This window comes from Anser brachyrhynchus (assembly GCF_964034855.1).
Source record: "Anser brachyrhynchus genome assembly, chromosome: 5".
In the NCBI taxonomy this organism is placed as follows: Eukaryota; Metazoa; Chordata; class Aves; order Anseriformes; family Anatidae; genus Anser; species Anser brachyrhynchus.
The window spans coordinates 30,092,417-30,112,389 of NC_137699.1; the positions used below are offsets into that span (position 1 = coordinate 30,092,417).

The 19,973-nt window shown below is 41.2% G+C and overlaps 2 long non-coding RNA genes across 2 annotated transcripts; both read left to right on the forward strand.

Moving 5' to 3' along the window:
* Positions 1-1,399: 1,399 nt before the first annotated feature.
* LOC308196682 lies at positions 1,400-14,979 on the forward strand. The gene is made up of 4 exons (XR_013952343.1): positions 1,400-1,949; positions 12,979-13,486; positions 13,985-14,117; positions 14,366-14,979. It is a non-coding gene; the product is annotated as an uncharacterized lncRNA (long non-coding RNA).
* A 13-nt stretch (positions 14,980-14,992) lies between these two features.
* On the forward strand, positions 14,993-18,153 carry LOC308196677. Its single transcript, XR_013952338.1, has 2 exons — positions 14,993-15,104; positions 15,866-18,153. It is a non-coding gene; the product is annotated as an uncharacterized lncRNA (long non-coding RNA).
* The last annotated feature ends 1,820 nt before the right edge of the window (positions 18,154-19,973 follow it).

The following is a 19,973-nucleotide window of genomic DNA, read 5'->3' on the forward strand; positions in this document are numbered from 1 at the left end:
AATTTAGGCAGGTCCTTATCCTGTTCCCAGAGGGTCTGAATCTTGCCTCAGTGCTCTGCTCTCTCCTCCGAACAAAGGGGCTTGAATCTGCTCATTTTGCTCAAGAGTTAGCGGTTGAGTCAAGCTCAGCAGGATGATCTGTATGAATCACCGCGTCGCCAAGTGAGCTACAGTCACAAGTGTTTTATCCAAATTACAAATGAAAGAGCGAGAACTGCTTCCATTACTCTTCATCCTTAACAGCCTGCTACATTTCATTACAGAGCACATATGGGAAGAAGAGATACACAGGTGAAAAAGCAGCCTAATGATCACAGCAACTAACTGCGGGTCTGATCTTTCAGACCCATTACCAGGCACGGTGCTGAGCTTTGCGCTGTTGAGATGTCCTCTCGCAATGGCAACAAGCACACGGAGAGTCAGGCATTTCCCATGGCATTTCTAAAAAGTGCATCTGTATCTATTGAATCTTTAGAGTGTTTAAAAAAATCAATGCTAAGCCAACTTCCACAGCCTTTCCCAGCAACAACAAATTAAAGGGAGGCATGGTGCCATAATTTCCCATAGCTGTGAATAATGTGTTACAAATAGAAAGTCTACTTGTTATTCATACCCAACCAAATTATAAAATATCTGAATCTCTCACACTTTTTTTTTTTTTACATGTAGGTTACCTCTTTTGACTTAGTCCTTTTAATAGCTATTTAAAGCAAGGCCATACTGTAAGATGAATGATGATCACTCCTCACTGTACTAGCAATTACTTCACCAATTCCTCTCCAAATGTGTAATATACTAATATGTGAAGATTATATTCAGCCGCAAGATGGACTGAATGCTGCAAGGGAAGTAATTACTTTTGAATATCATTTTGCAGTCATTACGAAGTCTCTGTTAAATGAATTTCTGAATGTTATCAGAGCTGATGTAAGCACATCTGTTACCAACTATGTCTAACTACATGCAAACTGCTTAGTGACACCACTTACACTGACAAATATTTAAAATCTCTGCAATTTTACTAGTTTGGCCATGAAGAGGTATCAGCATAGCAACAAACATTTCCAATAAAAGGCAAAACTTAAGCTACTTTTTTTTTTTTTTTTTGGTCCCAATTATTATTACTGTGTGTGGAAGAGAGCAAAATAAAGGGAGTTAATATGCCTTAATAGAAAATGTCTGGATAAAATAAACATAATTATAATTTGCTTGACTGGAAATCTAATTTTAATCAGGGGCTTGGGTTTGGCTAAATTTCTTAGAAAATATGGTATGCTAAGTTAATTGTTTCCACAAAATTAAAAGCCAGACGAGAGACTGTTGTTCTGTTGGAATAGAAGCTCTTACACAAGAGATTCATGGAAAAAATGTAATAAGGTAAACGATCTTTTGTCTGTGTATAGTTAGGTGCAGTCATACAAAAATGCTGGTATTTACAATTCAATTCTTACACTATAGAAATAACGAAAAATATCTGGTAACAATATGTAGAATTTTCAGCCATGTCAGTCTGGGTTCTCATTGCCCTAAGCTTTAACAAACTAGGAAGGCTGCGGCACGTCTCGGACTCTGCCTAAAGCAGGGACCCTTTGAAGAGTTTGAAATTCATGAATGAGTTGCTCACGTGCGGCACCGAGGGAACCACAGGTGTGACAATTCCTCATCTAATCTCTGCAGGAAGGGAATTGAGTAATGAGGTGCATGTCTCTGAAACCAGAGTGCCGGGCTCTTCCAGCAGCCCCTTCCAGCCTGATGTTCCTGGCTTGTTTTTTGCCAGCAATGCCCTGCTTAACAGGGAAGGAGGCTTATGAAGAGCCTACTCTTTCTTTGCCCTTGTGAAGGAATGAGGCAGTCATAGTCCCAATATTCTCCCAAGTACCTTCTCCTTGGTCTCCTGAGGGCAAATTCTGGCTCACATTGGTACCAGAGGCTGCAAACCAATGCTCCTGGTAAGCTTTTTCTATGCTAGTTTGCAAAGATGAATGTTTATTGCAACTAATAATTACAGCACATTGACCAAAACTGCAGCAACTCATGCTTTTATTTCTGGAGGTGTCTGGATCAGCTGTTCTGTACATCTGTCAAGTGTCCTTACGTGTCTCCACTGTTTTATAAGTAATCAAAACAAGTCTGGCCTGTAAGGTTGTTACCTGAGCACTCCAGATTTCTGCAAAGACTGCATTTGCAGCATTAAGTTTCATTTTTAGATGATGCTAAATCCCTACTTGCTGTGCTTTCTCTGAACAAAAGGATGTTGCTGAAAATAATAGCAGAGTTTTCTGGTGCTCCTGATATTCCTAAAGGCAGAAGAAAGGGACTCTTCTGCCAAGCAGCTGCTTTGGTGGTAGCATTTGTGCTGCAGTCCAAAAGACTTGAACTCGGATTCTGTGAGTCATCTGTAATTTGTTGCATGTTGAGGTATATATATCTCGCTTTTGGGCTTTGGGATGAAATGTGAGCTTTCTAATATGAATAAGCATGCAGGGATCGGCTTTATAACTCACAGGTCTTAGACTGTCACTGACTTTGGATTATGTCCAAGTGTGACATACTGTCGGGAACTGAATGCTTTTGATAGTGGATGCAGTGGTGTACCAGCTCCATAACGCTAACAGCCTTCTAAACGCCCGCAGTAGTGGATTTGCTACCAAAGCTAAGAGGATATTCTGTCAAAATATCCACAGCAATAGTACTAGGTCCTCGCTGGTCTACCTGTAGTGATGCTGCTTGGCTTCATTTCGCTCTTGCCGTTACTCCCCTTCTTCTTCACTCTGTTCTACAGCATTTGTGTGTTGTTGTATCCATGGTGTGCTCGCCCCATCAATGGGGAGAGAATGGGGCAAACTGAAGCTGCCGGTGTATCGGGTTAACATGGGTCTGTAGGTCCTTGGGGAGGCAGCTCCCATAGCCCAGGAAGGTCTAGGAGGAAACCCCCATCCTGCTGCAGCCTTCTCCAAGGGATTAAGTTCTCCCAAGCTTCTGATCAGCTGCAAAGTGATAACTAGGGAGAGGTAGGGGGAAATTCCCTCCCCACGTGTACCACCTGTGGAAAGCTCACTGTTTCTGCCTGAAAGAGCTAATAGCACTGAGGCAGACAGTGGTATCACGATACTGGGTTTTGGTGTTGTTACTGGGAAAGAATCAAATGTTACTGCCTGCCATTAATTCTCAGTCCCTGGCAGGCAGTACTCAGCACATGACAGGAAAAAGACCAGAGATTCCAGCATGGAAAATCTCCAGGACCAATCTTTCCCATACAAGAAATAGAAATCTTAGTTTGAATGCCTAAGATTACAGCTCCTGAAAAATATCTCTAGACATTACAAAAGTCAAGAGGCTGACAGAAAACATTCTTCTGTGCGAGACATGCCGTTTTCCATGTGGCAAGGAACAGAATCTTTTCTCACCAATCACTGGGACATCTTGAGGTATACCCATTGATACTGTTCACAGAAAATAAAGTGATGCTAAAGCAGCAGACTTATGCATACATTCAGCAGTGGATTTTTTGGGTTATTGCAGCTGCTATGGTTACCAGTCACGCGGCTGGCCACCTTCTGTAGTGGAGGTACAGAGTGATTATACTGTACATTGTGTGAAGAAGTCAGATAGACCGTGGGGGTGTGTGGTGGGTGTGAGTTCCCTACCCACTGCAGAAGGAGCTGGAATGAAAGTTCTCTGAAAGAAATGTATTTCAGTGCTAATGCTGCCTAAGTGACTTCTCTATTAATTCTTCTAAGGAGGGAAAGAAGTTGCAAACCGGCTATCCACTGCTAACCAATTACTCTTGTAATAAATGAAAATTAATGTTGATGTTTTTGTGTTCATATGGAAATTGTCCCTTGGAGAAAGGATGGAGTGAATTTCTTCACAACTCTGTTGCATTTACAGTAAGATTAGGAAATCCATCTGTACTCCTGGAGGCTCTAGGGTTCCTGCAAAGAGCTCCGGATCTCGGTCCCCAGGCAGCCCCAGCTGTGGCAACACTGCATCTTCATCAAAGAGAGACGCTAGCACAAGTTTCTTTCGACCAGTCATGCAACAACTTCCCTTCTTTCCTTCACTTTTTCTCGGCCTAACAGTCCCAAGGCTGCTGGAATATGCTCTCACTTCTTTGTTGGTTCTCCATGTCATAAATGAACTGCCGACCCTCTGCTCTGCTGACAAAGGTCTCTGTAAGATCAACTATCTCTATAAGATCAACTGCATGTTCAGCTTCAGGAAGGAACCACGGGCTTTCTGTTCAGACATCATAGTTTAACTGACTGTGTTAATTAAGGAGGTTTTCATTTTGCCTGCCCCTGGATATTTTTTTGACTTTAAGCTGGCAGTTGCTGATAGAAACTTGAATTTCTTCTTCTTGATGACATTGCAGCGATTTACAAGATAGGCTATTTCCAGATAGCTCAACATCCTGCCTTTTGTTGCTATGAACAAAAGGTGCTGACACTTGTGCAGCTTTGATTGAACTTTCACAAAAGCTGTCACTTTGGATGAGGCAGCCTCTGACTTTTCTCTTTGTTTGTCAGTGGTGCCTCTGCTTGTGGTTTTGCCTCTGGCCCATAGAATTTCCTTGGGTTTCAGTGGCCTCTACCCAAATCTTACACCTGCCATGACTTAAGTTCAACTGCTGGTGATGGCTCCTGTGAGCCTTGCTGCCAGCAGGCCCTCCAAGCCTTCCCGTGTTCTTTCCAACTCACTCTTGCATTTTCCGTTCCTTTACTGAGACGTCAGCTGGGTTAAAATGGCCATATTTATTAGACTTCATGACATGTAAGGTGTCTAGCATTAATGGCTAGAAGTCTTCTGAAAGGTTCCTTGCTTTCCTACCCTGCACAGGATTTTCTCTCTGCATGCACACACACAAAGGGATGGTTATGTTAGCACTTGTATAGCTGCCTGATAATTAAGTTAGTCCATGGAAACTTAAGGTATCCTTGCTAGTAAGCACATTATAGAGGCAGTAGGGGTCCTCTATGCTGAAGAGGATAAAGGCAAAAACATCAAGTTATGTCAATTAGAAAATTGCCAGGCAAATTACATCAAGTATTGAGAGGGAAATGGTAATAAATCCAGAATATATATATATTTATATATTTCATTTGTAAAATATTCTCTCATATTCATCTTGTCAGTTCTTCCCCTCCATGAGGATGAGGAAAAATCCTTCTTTTAAAAAATTTCATTCTGCAAGTTTATTTTCAAAAAGGCTGCTGGCAGGTTGTCACAGAAGGGGAAGATTATGATTAACTGAAATGTCATCAGCCTGTTATTCTCCACAGAGGCGATATGAATGGGAATTAAGCAATGAACTTCTGCAAACAGATGATAGGAGAAGGAGCTGCAAGTAAAAGGCTGATTTCTCAGTTAATGCAGGGCTTTGCAGAAGGAATGGAAACACCGAGATTTTCTTTTTCTCTTCTTACACCTCATCAACTCTTATTACCCAAAAAAGACAAACCTCTTGCTCGTCAAAAAGAAATTGCCAAGATCATATGGAAAGGGGGGAAAGGTGAATTCATTATTTAACCAGATATCTAGCATTTCTCAGCTTTGGGTTTCCTGTTGATGTTGCTGCGTTTTACATGCTGCTGTTCCTTTTTCAAATGCTGCGTGATTAAATCATTGCAGCGGTACCTGATGCATTTTCCTTCATGGCACGAGCAGAAAGCTGTTTAATTTTATCCCGTGGGAAGCTCGTGCCTGATTCAATCAGGCATTCTTTAATTTTTCTGTTGTTCTATCAGAGGAAAGACAGCACGTTACATGTTAGACTGTTAGGTTACAAGTTACAAGAAGAGGTGAGTTCAAGCCATGGAATTTGAGTATGAACTTCAAATGTCCAGTACAGTGAGAAAGGCCATTTCCATTATGCTGATCTGGGCATGTGCCTGGTGTCTGAAGTGCTGGGGTTCAAACCACTTCCATGTGGCATCAGAACCACTGCGTGATCATCACTGCTCTTGTTTTGGCAGCTTGGATAGCCCCAGCCCACTGCTGGGCGGCGTCGGAGCTGCTCCGGAAAGCAGGCAGTGGTGGGGCTTGTGAGGAGTTCCCATCTCCAGCATACTGCTGAAGTGGCAGGGCTGCTTAAATCGCTCATCTCAATACCTTCGGCACAATGCCAAAGGACACGTTGCAGTCCTGTGTTAAGAATGTAATATTTCTTCCCTCTGGTTGCAAGTACGGATTTTTTTTCGAGATCACAAGTGGCCCTGTAGGTGAGAGGCAGGTCAGTGGTGACACGCCTTGGCACAGTTAAGAGAATTTTTCTCTATTTATTTAATATGAAGTGTTACGAAGATTATTTTATATAATAAACTCTTACAATAACGTTTTTAAACGTTCCCAGATTTAAGTGCCAAGCTTCCATAAAAGGTCATTTTTCCTCTGTTAGTTGCTTTCTTTTCTTCTAAGCTGTGGTAATTAGAATCTAAAGAAACTCCGAGCTGAATAGGGGAATTGAAGTCTTGCAATTTCTCACAATCACATATCTTAGTGCTTTGAATAAGCCAAATCAATTTTTGACAATGTTGTCTTTGTGATCTCTCCAAAATGCCTTCCCATCCCGCCACCAAGCCTGGCGTAACTCTCTTCAAATATTTTTTTTTTTTTGTCTGATAAGTAATTTTACATTCATTGGCATTGTTTGCTTGTAATCAGAGAGCTGTTCCAGCAGCCAGCAGATGTTTAGAGACAGCGTCTGCCATCATAATTTAAACTGGGGAGGGTTTGATCCCAGGAGATGTCCTAACAAAATCAATGGGTCTGTCTGCTATAAAAGAAACGCTCAGTGCTAAGATAGGTAGAACCGAGCTGCAGAGCTTGCAGGGGAATGGAGCAGGTATAGAGAAAGAATTGGCACAGACTGATTTCACAACAGTAATTCACTCAGTGGTATTGATGTGGGAAAGCATTTTAGATGTATCTTGGAATAAACTGAGATACTGGCAACATTCATTTCTGCCTCCTTCCTGTATGCTGCAAAGAGAGTAAGATTGCTTTTGGACAAAGAGCTTCAGTTTTCTATTTCTGTTTCAGTTCTTGTAATATGACAAATGAGGGTATATTGTAAAATAGTCTGAAGCAAGGCCAGGTGTAGAGATTGTGGTAAATGGGGCTGCAGCTTTGAAGAAGAGCACGGAGCTTGGACACTGTACTTTTGTACCCCTACGTGATGGCGCGTTCTGTAATGGGGCTCCCAGCTCGCAGGCAGCCAAATAACTTCATACCTGTGGCTGAAGTCTGTAATGTGCACCACATTGCAAAGCGGTGCTTGTGTACTTCAGCTCTTGTTGAAATGCATGATGCATTGCGAGATTTTAAAGATGGCCTACATAAACATGTAACAAGGGATTTTCATCCATCCTGATCGTGCACATTCAACCAGCAGAGGAAATGAAATACTATCTCCTCTAGAGAAACTGCTGAGATATATTTAAAGCTTTAAATATATATAATATGTTACGCAGATGTCTGTTCCAACAGTTAGTAATAGTCTCCCGTGGCTGATGGCACCACCCTTCAGGAATGTGGTGCCCAAGAGGTTTTCTTTAGATGAACAGGATTTCTGTTAATCCAAATTTATATTAAAGAATATCTCCTTTGCTGAGGGCATAATACATTACAAAGACACCAAACGAATAATCACTAAGTAATGTTTGCTGTCACCAGGTTGTAATATAAAGTTGCAGAAACCTGTTCATTCTGTTTTACTACTTCTTTATTTGCTTGTTGACATCTTTTGTTGTGATAACCAGTCACCTGCTGGTCTTGCTTTTCCCTTCTAAGGTATTATTTGTCTGATTAGGTCATATAAAATTTCCATACCCCGCTGCTACCTTTCCTACTTTTGCATATTGTTTTAAGCTTGGGCATCAGATGCATGTTACAGACATGACTTCTGTATACACTGAACTGTTCCTTCCACAGCAGTCTGGTAATGCCATTTATTCCCACCTCAAAGGCCGTCAGGACCACACAGCCATCTTTGTGTAAACAACAGTCAGGCCCTGTAAATTGTAGCATGAGATCCTCCTGGCTATGGCTCTGTTTTTAGGAGTATGGTAACAGAAATATCATTAGACAAAACCAGCAACTCTTGGCTCATCCAGTGTCACATAGCAGCTCCCTGGCTGCCAGGCGGGAAAGCAGGATGCTGGGGAGACTGGGTGTCAGCGCAGTGGGAAGCCAGGCTCATCGGGGAAGAAAAGTGATTCAGCATGGCCCTTCATGGAAAGTGCCTGCAGTTAACTGATCACTAAAGCAGCATAAAGGGTATCCTGTAGGGGAGCTTACGCCATCAACCAGGCTAGCTGGCAAAAGAGTTGCTGTGGTGGCAATAGCTGCAGCAGTTTCCATTGGAAAAGAGTCCAATTCCTGAAAGTAGCACTCTTAGGCCCCTCACCTAGTGTAAGCACTACTTGATTTACCTTGTTTATAAGCTTTTCTGGTTTGTTTTTCTGTCAGTCCAAAGAAAGCAGGTTGTGTGAACAGTTGCTCCTTTGCATATCTCTCCCACCAGTCCTCAAGATAAGCCTTCATATTTCATCTTCATGCAGTGCCTTGAACCCTGAGCACATGAGTTGCAGTACCAAGATTGAAATCTGGGGGACAACTTGTGATTAAAGTGAAGCATGCATTATGTTCACTGGGGAAAGAGATGGGAGAGGATACCCTACAGACAGCCACAGGACTTGATGCTTGATCAGCCAACAGAGGTAGCTGCAGAGCAGCTGTTCTTCAGGTAGCATTCCTAAAATCAAATAACCATAAATGAATTTTGTGGTAGCTGCACAAAATGCTATCAGCAGACCATGAGGCCAATCCATAAACACACAGTTAATGACAATATTTGATTATTTTTTTTTTCAAATATGATTTTTCAAATCACCAGACATAAAAGATGATAACAGTCTCGAAAATAGCAGACAGAATTTCTTGTTCTTGCCCAGTCCCAAGCTTTGATGTTGGAGGGACTGGCAAGGAGTGCTTCAAGGTTGCATATAATTTTTAAAAATAACCTGACAGAGTCGAGATTGGTTTCTTGGTAAGTTCAACAGCAAGGTTACTTGCATCATAAAGCTCTACCACTTCACCTAGAAATCCTACTACTGCCAAAAAGAAATTACTGTAAATGGTAAAGGTGTGCCAAGAGCCACAAAGCACTTTACAAACCTGATGCCATTCCTGTCAGGGCTCAGATGAGTAGTGACTCCCACTGAATTGAGCTATACTGTGCATTAAGCAGTGACAGTATGTGCATATTGACACAAAAAGGGCCTAGATCAATATAGCCACTTGCAAAATGAAGGGTGTAGGCTGATAAAGAACTAATATTATACAGTGTGAGAGAGGAAATTTGAGCCAAAGACGTTAGTGCAAATACTGAAGACAGTCAGAAGAGTTATGGGAAGTTTAATAACCACACAGAACACAGCACTACAGCTCTAAAGGTCTCACCTGGAAGATAACACCAGGAATATTTCACTATATGTGCTTGCATTAATTGCATGTTTACATTTTTAAAAGGGCAGCAGGGACCCATCTAAAAGCAGACATAAAAGAATCCTCCACTGGCAACCGTATCTTACTTCTAACCAAATGTGTTTCTCTGATGTTAGAACAGGAATCTGATTTCTATTAAACCAGCATAAGTCACAAAACCCCCTGTCAATCACATTTTATGCTGGTGATGGATTTCACTGAATAACTTTTTTCCCCGCATTTCTTCAAAGTAATAAAGATAGATGGAAAAAAAGTACTGGAGGATTTTCAGGAAAAAGTCTGCAAAATTATTGTACCATCATCATGTGCAACCATAAACTATTTGATTACTTGCAAAAAGATTTGCAATGTTATTTGTTCCTTACATAATTGTTATATTTGTTTCATCAAGGCTTAGAATTATTAATAGAAGTGAATTTTCAAACAGTGACTGCCACTCCCAGTAGAAAAATCATTTTTTTAGGCTACGTGTCAATAAATTATAATGAAGTTGTCTTAAGGAGATAGAGGGGAAAGCAAACTAGAAAAGGGGACAACAAGTATTTGTACACAAACTGATTTCCTGTCATTTTGAAAGTCCAGCCTAAGTAAAGGCCATCTGAGTATTTAGGCAAGAAATACAAGTTAGGAAAAATGCACTACTGCTCTTACAACTATCCTGTTCCGTTTGGAGGGCATTGCCAGCAACACCACTTACAAGAAACTTTAATCTGCTTAACTATAGATTTTTCTAATGACTACCCCAGGGCAGCTACCAAAGAGAATGGCCAGATATAGGATGTCTAGACTTCTAACACCTACCTCATTTTTACACCATGGTTACATTTCTGTTGAGTCTAGAGATCACAGGAGGCCAAAACATAGAGGTTACTAATCCATTAATGTTCCCTATTTGTTTCGTGCAAGGGTTATGAATTGTTGCAGTGCTGAAATACAGTGACTTCAGGGGTTATCAACAGATGTCTCAGATTAATGAGTCATAGTTATTGTGATTCAACTAAGTTATGTTTTGTTACAGAAACGGAATTAACTCCACCAGGCGATATCGCAGAAAAACAGTCACTTTACTGCAAATTTAACTAAGATATCTGGAAGCTCTATATGTATTCCAAGTACAGAAATGAACCATAAAAAGTAAATTTGTGAAAAAAAAATTATAAAATCTTAAAACTTGTAAGGAAAATGTCAAGACAGGAAGTCCTGCAATCCATGTGCCTCATAATTAGATCAGCAGATCTACCTATGTCATTAGATGACTAGAGGGGACAAAGCAACTGCAAGAACTTATATTATTCTGCTAGATGGCATTTGAAGTCACGTTTGTTTGTTTTTTAAACACAAAAGCTTAAAAATTTGAAAAGAACTATATATTTTTTTTCTAAAGACGAAATACTTATGGAGCTGGTGTGGGGAATATCGGGTGTTTCAGGCCATTCAAAGTGGGGGAAAACATAAAACAAGTCTGGAGGAAGGGAGGTGCAGTGATGTCATTAGGATGTCTCATTAAGGCACACAGGCTGAGATTTTAATCCCAGGAGGGGATTTCAGAAAACTGAGAAGGAAACCTAAGGATTTATTCACCAGAAACTGGGACAGGGAATTCCACAGTTACAACAGTCTGAAATACGAGTGTGTTGGTTACTCTAGACCAGAACTGCTAAGAATATCATGAACTCTTCCTTCCAGTTTTAACTGGGGGAAATACATACACACATGTAAAATAGCTCCATTAATTTCTGAATAGGTTTTAGTGTCCAAAGGAGGGCTACAAAGATGGGGAAGGGTCTGGAGGAGAAGACGTATGAGGAGCATCTGAGGTCCCATGCTTTGTTCAGCCCAGAGCAGAGCAGACTGAGGGGAGGCCTCATGGCGGCCTGCAGCTGGAGGCCTCATGGCGGCCTGCAGCTTCCTCATGAGGGGAGCGGAGGGGCAGGCGCTGAGCTCTGCTCTCTGGGGACAATGATAGGACCCAAGGGAATGACTTGAAGCTGCGATGGGGGCAGTTCAGGCTGGATATTAGGAAAAGGTTCTTCACCAAGGGAGTGGTGGGGCACTGGAACAGGCTCCCCAGGGCAGTGGTCATGGAACTGAGCCTGCTGGAGTTCAAGTTGGACTTGATGATCCTTGTAGGTCTCTTCCAACCCTTCCATAGAATCACAGAATATTCATAGAATATCCATTTGTGGGTATTCTATGGCATTATGGGCATTATGTAGGGTTTTTAACTTTTCTTGAATGAAAATTGCAGATAACTTTTTTTTTTTTTTTAGTTTAAAAAACTTTTGATGACTCTTAAAATCATTTTCCATTTTTGAAGATGGAAAAGATTGAAATACATTTCTTCCTTGCTTTCACTGAAATGAAATGCACATTTTGGCAGTAGGGCTTTGGCTGGCATTCTGAGATATAGTTCATTAGTCCCTTGGCAATTGAAGAAGATTTTATTCTTAAAACAGTGTCTCCAGGCAATTTTTTTCTGAGCTCCTTCCCCTAGATAATTGCCAGAGGCCCCATTTTACAAGCCCCTGTGTATTCTTTTCTGAGGTCCTAACATCACTAGGATTTGATAGTCTTAAAATGTTGTCAGTACCTCAGGCTTTCAAAGCCCCAGCCTGGTATTCATGCTTAACAAGCTCTGTAGCCACATCCATCTAAGGTTTACACAAATACACTTTGGCTTCCGCCTGTAAATAATTTCTGGATGATTTTATAAGCTAATTTAAAAACCATTCAGCGTTCAATGAACATTTGTATCAACAAAACAGACTTCTGTACTCTGAAACCACAATATACAACAGACATTTTTATTTTATTGCTTCTGCTTGTGAAACTTCTGTGAACCTTGAATAACAAAGGATAGGCCAGACTGAATATTTGACCTTTGAGAAGAAAAGGTTTATTAAGTAGCAAGAGGATATCCCCAGAGAATATAGTTTTCAGGCCATGGGATACTTTCAAAGCCTCCATGATTCAGCAGACCTGGAGGAGCTACATGCTGGGCCAGACCCTTCTGTTTTCTTCCTTAGCAGCAAAAATAAATCTATATTGGTGCACTTGTATTGCTGAAAAGTAATACATCATACATATGCTTATTGATTTACTTTAAATAACTCCATAGTTTGTGCAGTTACTCTGGCTGCACGATATAATATAGGTGTTATTACGACATAAGGAGTTAATAAAAAGCTTGCAACATTTATTTGTAATCTTACAGCATGTTGAAGAGTCTTATGGTGAAGAAGTTCCACAGCAAAAGACAAAGCTGCAATATCATGTATTTCATATGAAATATAAACTGCAACGGAAAAAAGTGCTGTGTCTCTACCTGGCACTCTTCCTTTACAGATCCCTGCATTTGTCCTTTAGGGATTCCTTAAAAGATTCCTTACAGCAGTTTCCTGCTTGCTCTTTGGTTGAAATCTAATTGCAGTTCTAGGCTGAATTGAAGTGCTAACCTTCTCCTTTTTTCAGTGAAGGCTTCTTTGATGAAAATAGCTGGAAGATGACTTCAAAGCAACTGAAGCCTGATGTACAGCAAGTGAGAAGAACAGTGGATACTGAGTGAAAAGTGATCTTAAGATATCTTAATTTAGCAATCTCTTCCTGCAATAAGATTTCAAGACCTCGTGGAGGCAGAAAGGCTAACTAATGGACCCTAATGATGCAAGGGTGTTGGCTGGAAGCTAAATCACTCCTGTTACAGAAACCTTGTGGTATGGATATTGAGGGAGAAGAGATCCTGATTTTTTTTCCCCATGTCTTTGTGTTGAAAGAGTTGATGTGAGATAAGAAGCGCTTTTCACAACAGAAAAGGTGGCATTCGAGCCTGAGATGTAATGAAAAATCTGGTGAACCAGACTTTTAATCTAGGTAATCTAGGATGAGCCACGTGCAGCTCCTATAATAACTGAAGCAGTTATACCAAAATAGAAGTGTATAGCTACTCAGCACAACTGACTTTGTTGACTTCATGTACTCTGTGAGTATAAATATACTTTTACAGTACACGTAGTAATGACAGGTGGGTTAACTCTCTCAAAAAATTGTGGAAAGTAGTTTTGCATTTTAGCCACACTCCAGAATCCTTTTGTCAGTTTTTGGATTTCAAGAATTGCAAAATGTTTTTCCCTTTTCCTCTTACTATATGAAATACTCAGACAAACAACAGAATGACTAACACCCTTTGCTATGGAAAGAATGAAATTGAGTATTCAGAGAGTTGCCAAATGCAGAATAAACAAACTGATATAACAATTTCCCTCTCTCTATCTATTATGGTGATCTCAGTTTGAGTTTCAACATCAGTAGAGAAATCCTCAGACAGAACAGATTTCCAAACAGATAACATCTCTTTAAATGTCATATTAGAAGAAGAAACTTACTCTGCTGAAAAGTCAAAGCCACCGATACCACAACATTACCCTCCCTCGGAAACAGTACCATCTCCTTCTCTAAGTAATTGTTTCTTCCATAACAGCTTCAGCCACGGAAGCCTGTGACTGCAATTTGTGATTCTAAGTGAGTTCTCGGAATATATCCCAGAACTCAGGGTGATTGGCAGGTCTGTAAAAAGTGAGAGCTAGCCCAACTATCCATCAAACAAATGAGTGGTAAGTCATTTGGAATTTCTCCCAACGTTATTCAGTTTTTTCTGTAGAATTTAATTCTGTTGTGTGTAGGAGAAATTTCCCAAAGGTTAATAACTGTGTCATTTTATATTTTGTTCAGAAAACTGAGAGCTAAAAAAACATATTTCAGACTAATTGCATATAAAATAGCTTAGAAAATAGTCACCTTGAGTTATGGACATACAAAAATGAAATGTATCTGAAGGCTTTTTGTTTGATATTTTCTTCAGAATGAATCATTCAAGTTTGAGAGTTCTGCTTAAACTTACCAGGCATTGCTAAGGGTACTGTTTATTTGTTTTCCTCTCTCTTTAAATGATTTGACTATTAAAATCCAAGATAATATTAGGAGATACTTCTGTTCCTTAGTATTCACAGCCTGCATTTTTTTTTTTGCTGAAGATGTATATTACAAGTAGAAAGGAGAGGTTGCTTTCATTTGGAGGTGTTGCCAGCAGAAAGGGAGCCGCTCCTTTCTGCCATAGAGGACAAAACTTGCCCAGGATACAGGACACTTGGGTCACATTTCTCTTAGGACCAGATGAATCTCCAGTGACACCTCCCACTTACCAGTGCCTTAAGCATACTGTTGTGCGCTGTTCTTGGTGGGAGCATTCTCTACCACTTATGATGAAATTCTGATATTTCCTAGAAAGAAAGAGAGGAATTCTTGTGCCAGTGAAAGAGTATAATATCATCCCCGAGATACTGGCTTTGGACTGTTTCTGTGTATCTTTCAGAATGTGTTCTTCATAATAGACAGAAACAACCCAAAACACACTTTCTCCTTTCAGCTGACTTGTCTTAAACAGTACAGTCATTTACAGAATAAAATGTCATATTCTTTTGCATATATAAGCTGCTTAGGAAATCCGTGAAGAGGAATGCCAATTTACATGTTATGTTTGAACACAATGTACAAGTCCCAACAGTGAAGAGCAGTCCCACAGAAGCACAGAGAGTTCGGTAGTTTTAAGGTAAGAGGGCAGCTGAGCCAGAACTGTGAGCTCTTCTACCCCCTCTATTCCAGCTGCTGTCTCTCTTTGAGTCTAGCTTTGAGCCAAACAACTTAACTAAAGTGCTTGTGGCCCTCATGCTAAAGTTTGACAAACACTTTTATCCGAAGAAAAGTGGCACCACCACTGAAAAAGGGAATCCTACCTGCCTGCCCTCCTGGCTGTCTGTTCCTGTATCTTGTCTATCTTGTCCCTTCTTGTACCGAGAGAGGCATTTATGAGACCACAATGTTAACTGCATCAGGAAGCTCATCTGGCTCAAAGCTAGTGGTAGTTTTCCTGCTGGGTTAGTTTCTAGCTGGATCAGTCCTCTGAGTCAGTTTGCTGTAGAGTCACATGAACATCTGTGAAGGACAAAGGTTGGGGCAGGAACAAGCAGACAGCAGGGAGAAGCAGCAGGGTGTGGAGTGAACAGATCTGCTTCTTTGGTTAGCAGTACCTGTGTATGCAGTCCTAAAGTGTCTCCTAAGCTACAGCCTTCCTCCAGGGCCTGGGACTTGATTTGCAGAGGCATTCACAGTTAAAAGGGAATTCCTGGGGAGCTGTGCTTCCTTGAAAAGAGCTATCCAGTGCTAAATGTATGGGAAAACCAGGTGCTAGCCACTTAATCTGTGAAATGGGGATAATAATATCACCTTACAGGAAAGGGGTAAAAATGCATTAGTTACTGTTTGTGAAACATTCTGCTCTGATGAACACTCTAGATCAACCTAGATCAATCTAGATGTGTTGTGGGCAACACATCCTCCTGTCTTCAGAGTCGGTTGACAAGAGCGTGCAGAAAAGAAGGTGTGGAGCTGCACTCCAAATCCCCTGGCTTCAGAGGAGCTGTGGAGAAAGCTGTGTAATCATAGAATTACAATTTATATTACGGAGTGTATGTGCCCAAGAAATCTGAAATAATGGTATAAGCAGATGGCAATTGGCATTTATTACTTCTGAGTGTTTGACTTTTCACCATTAATCTTTTAATGCATGGGAGGGGAGCTTGGTGTTAAATACTCTACAAAAGCACTTTGGAGTTCTTCTGGATTGTGCTTGCTGCTTATGCTACTTTAAAATATTTGTATAGTATGATTTGATGGCTGATGCTGCATCACATCACTTGAAAATTTGAAACAAAAGAACCCCCTCTTTGCCAAAGTCCCTTTTGCATTACCTTCTTCTCAGGCAAAGAAAGTCTCTAACTCTGCTTCTCTTATCTTTCATTTTCTTCTAAGCCTATAGTAAGTACTATGACTATTTGACATATAATGCTGAACTAGTGGGCTTTTGTCTAACTAGGTATGTCTTTGTTCCAGGTGCTGAATTAAAAGCAAATGGCAACACCAAAATAATATTCTTAAGTATTCTACTGTGCATCCAAATAAAATTTATATTCTCTCTCTCCCTATCTCTCTCTCTCTCTCTCTTTTTAATCAGTCAAGGTTATTAACTGTGTCTTTACCACTGAAAAGCCTTCTTGATTCATAAAGTTAACGTCTGTGTGCACTGGTGCCTCTGTAAATGCAGACTTGTTCTGCATGTGTATATTTTGCAATTTCTTTTCTGAGGATTATATATGTACCTGCCTATGAACTAAGTGGCTCCCCTTAGTACAGTTTCTGGGTTTCTCTTCTCTATTCCAGTGGCTTGGCAGTTCCCTGAAATGCCAGAGGATGATGCAGATCCTTGCAAATTATGAGAAAGAGCCTACTGATCACAACCCAGGACAGACAGGCTTGGCAGGAGGAAACTGAAATTGCATGTGTGCCTCCGTGATCCCACTGACAACTGATAGGTCACAATTCTGGCCTGTCAGCCTTGACACTGATCATTTAATTTTGTTCTTCCTACTTACTGATCCCTTTCCACCAGCCTACATGCTCACCCTCACACTTTCTTCCATGCTGCAGTTTTGTTGCAAATGCTGCAGTCTTTTCTTTCCTTTCAAATCCTTTTTCCAATCAATTCTTCAATATTTCTACCAAGTTAAATGCACCAAAGTCAGAAATATTTTGTTGCTTTTATTAACAAATATATGTATTTTTAATTCTAACTAATGTGTATTTCTAATTCTGAGTTTTAATGGCTTCAAATACTTTATGCCCAATTAGTAATTACCCATGCAAATTAAATGGAACAGATGTACTTCAGGGTGAATTTTTGTAAGCTGCAGAGAGGGTTGCTTTTAAATGTCAGTCTCTTTCCCTTGGAGAGTTCAGAGTTGATAGTACAGGTTGCACAGTGAAGTCAGGAACTGGTGAAGTCAGCGAGTGTTTATACCTACTTCTTGTCAGGAAAGGCCTGTTAGTGAGTGAAAAGAGAACAGAGAAGCTACACTTCACAAGATAGTGCTGTTTCTGCCAAAGCTGGCCAAAGAAGTTGCCTCGTATTCCTGTCCCCAGTGCCCCCAAAGGAAAATTGTCCTTTGCTATGGCAGCGTATCTGTTTATGTACTGTAAACTGGATCTCCGAAATGATCCGTATTAGAGAGAATCCTCTAAAAGCCCCAAGCCAATACTGCTAGAAAATACTCTAAAACCTTCCCAACATACACTGACTTCCTGAGACTATGAATGAGAATGTGGACCTTTTCCATATCCTGAAACTCACTGGTCTTGAGCTCTTGTGAATGATCTACATTTGAATTACCTCATCTGTTTTTCTGGTGCATTGTATATCCAAATTGTAATGCTTTCCTTCTTGGAAGAGTGCACTGTATACAAATTTTCACATGTTCATTGTTCATCAATGAATAAATAATGCATTTTGTTTCAGGGTGGTTCAGATTCTTAGTCAAATTTTCCCTGTGCTTGCAGGAACTCCGACCAGCCCTAATCAGAAACAGTCCTACTACTTACCCTTTCATAACACTAAACCTTCAGAGAGCAACATAAATGTTAATTAATTTACTCGCACCTCACTCCTCTGAGGTAAATAACTATCATTTTCCCTTTCCGTTTAAATGAGAATATGAAAATAGAAATGGAGTGACTTGCCTAAGGTTACACACACATTAGTGGCAGAAGAAGGATTAGCATTCAGAAACTCTTAAGGCTCTTAGGGCTTGTCTACACAGGGAAACTGAAACGACGACTGTGCCTCATTCATTCTGCAACAGCTATTCAAGCAGAGGCCTATGTGTAAGTGCTCTATCAAAGGGAAGAGAGTCCTTTTATTCTAGAATTAATTGTGCATTATTGAGGCATGGGAATTATTTTGGAATAAACCCCTTCTTATTCCATGATAAGTATCCACACAGTCAGCTGTTCCAGACTTGCCATTCTGACTGTGTCCTTACATGGGGAAGAGCCAAACTCTGAATTCTTCATCCCTCTCCCCGCTAAAAAACAAGTTAGTATTACTTAATTACAAAGGCACAAAAATGTTTTTATTTCCACATAAAGAAAATAAACCAGCTCAGGCTATCCCGAGACCTGTGAGAGCACGTGTTGCTCGCGAGCATTGCCGCTCCCCTAACTGCAGATCTAGGCACCACGCATAGGCAGAACATGGCGAGGAGAGCAGCTTGGCTGAGCCTCGCACCAGCAGCCCCCATGCCAGGACGCCCTGCGTGGCTGGATGTCGACCTTTTAGGCTTGGGACTCAGGGAGAGCCCGCGGGGGCCCCAGAGCTGGACCCAGCCCTAGCCCTGCGCTTCAGCCAAGGGCGTGGGCCTCCACCGGGGACGAGTCTCAGATAGTGTGTGAGCTGGGCTGGTGCCTTCTGTCAGAGCCTCTCCCTCCCTCTGTGGCCCTGGTGAGCATCTCCCACGTCTTATGATCTGACACGTCAGAAGTGTGTGGAGGAAGTTCATCGAAAAGGATCTGTGAATGCAGTAGCCTCATTAAACAGCTTGCACTGTTGTGACGGCTTCGCTATCTGAATTTTTCTGATAAGGACAAATTGAGTAATCATGCACCATGATGCTGTAGTCACATCCAGCTCTGTTGTACTTCTATACCTGAAGACTGAAATCCTGTTTGGAGTTCCCTTTGTAAGAACTGCCTTTAAGAAACTATTTAATTTCTGTAAAATACACTTAGCTTTTCAGCTGGGTGGTACATGATAAATGCGGTTAAATACCTAAAATGTTCCTATTCATGATTCTAGACAGCTAACTCTCCTATTCTTCCATGCCAGAGCTGCACTGGGATCATCTCCTCATCCCTCTAGAACATTCCTTCTACTATGCAAGATGAGATAGGGAGTATTTTTGTGACCCCATAACACCTGCTGGAGTCACAGCCTCAAACTGAAGAACCCGTAAGATAGCGATTGCTCTTTGGAAATCCAGCCAGATACTTTTAGAGCACCTCACCCTGTGGTATTTAGACACCAGTACTGAAGATCCATTAGAAACATCTTCCGAAAGCTCTGAAATCCTTTGGATCCGTGCATAAATCCTGTTGGTCGTGACGGTCCAAACGTTCCTGGAAAGTGACCGTGGGTGAAGCTCCAGCGCGGCGGTGGAGCAGCTGCTTGCCACAGCATGCTCGCTATCGCTATCGCCGTGTTGCATGCTGCTGGAAGGCAGCCAGCCCCAATCTGAGATGTTTTCTGGAGCGTCCTAATTTCAGAGACAGCTCAGGGAAAGCTTCGGTTACATTAGTTTAGCTGTGATTGTCAATGTTCTGTCCAGCCAAGGACGGTAATGACAACCAGCGGAGTATCCAGAAAGCGTTACCCCCCAGCTGATTTTGTTTAAAATTTTGGCCACTGCGGCAGGAGAAAAAGGGGTGATGTAGGAAAAAAGGGGGTGATGGAGATGTAAAAAGGGGAGTGATGGAGGTGTATGCTCATTTTTTTTCATGTCACTAATTTGTTGGATATCTAGAGA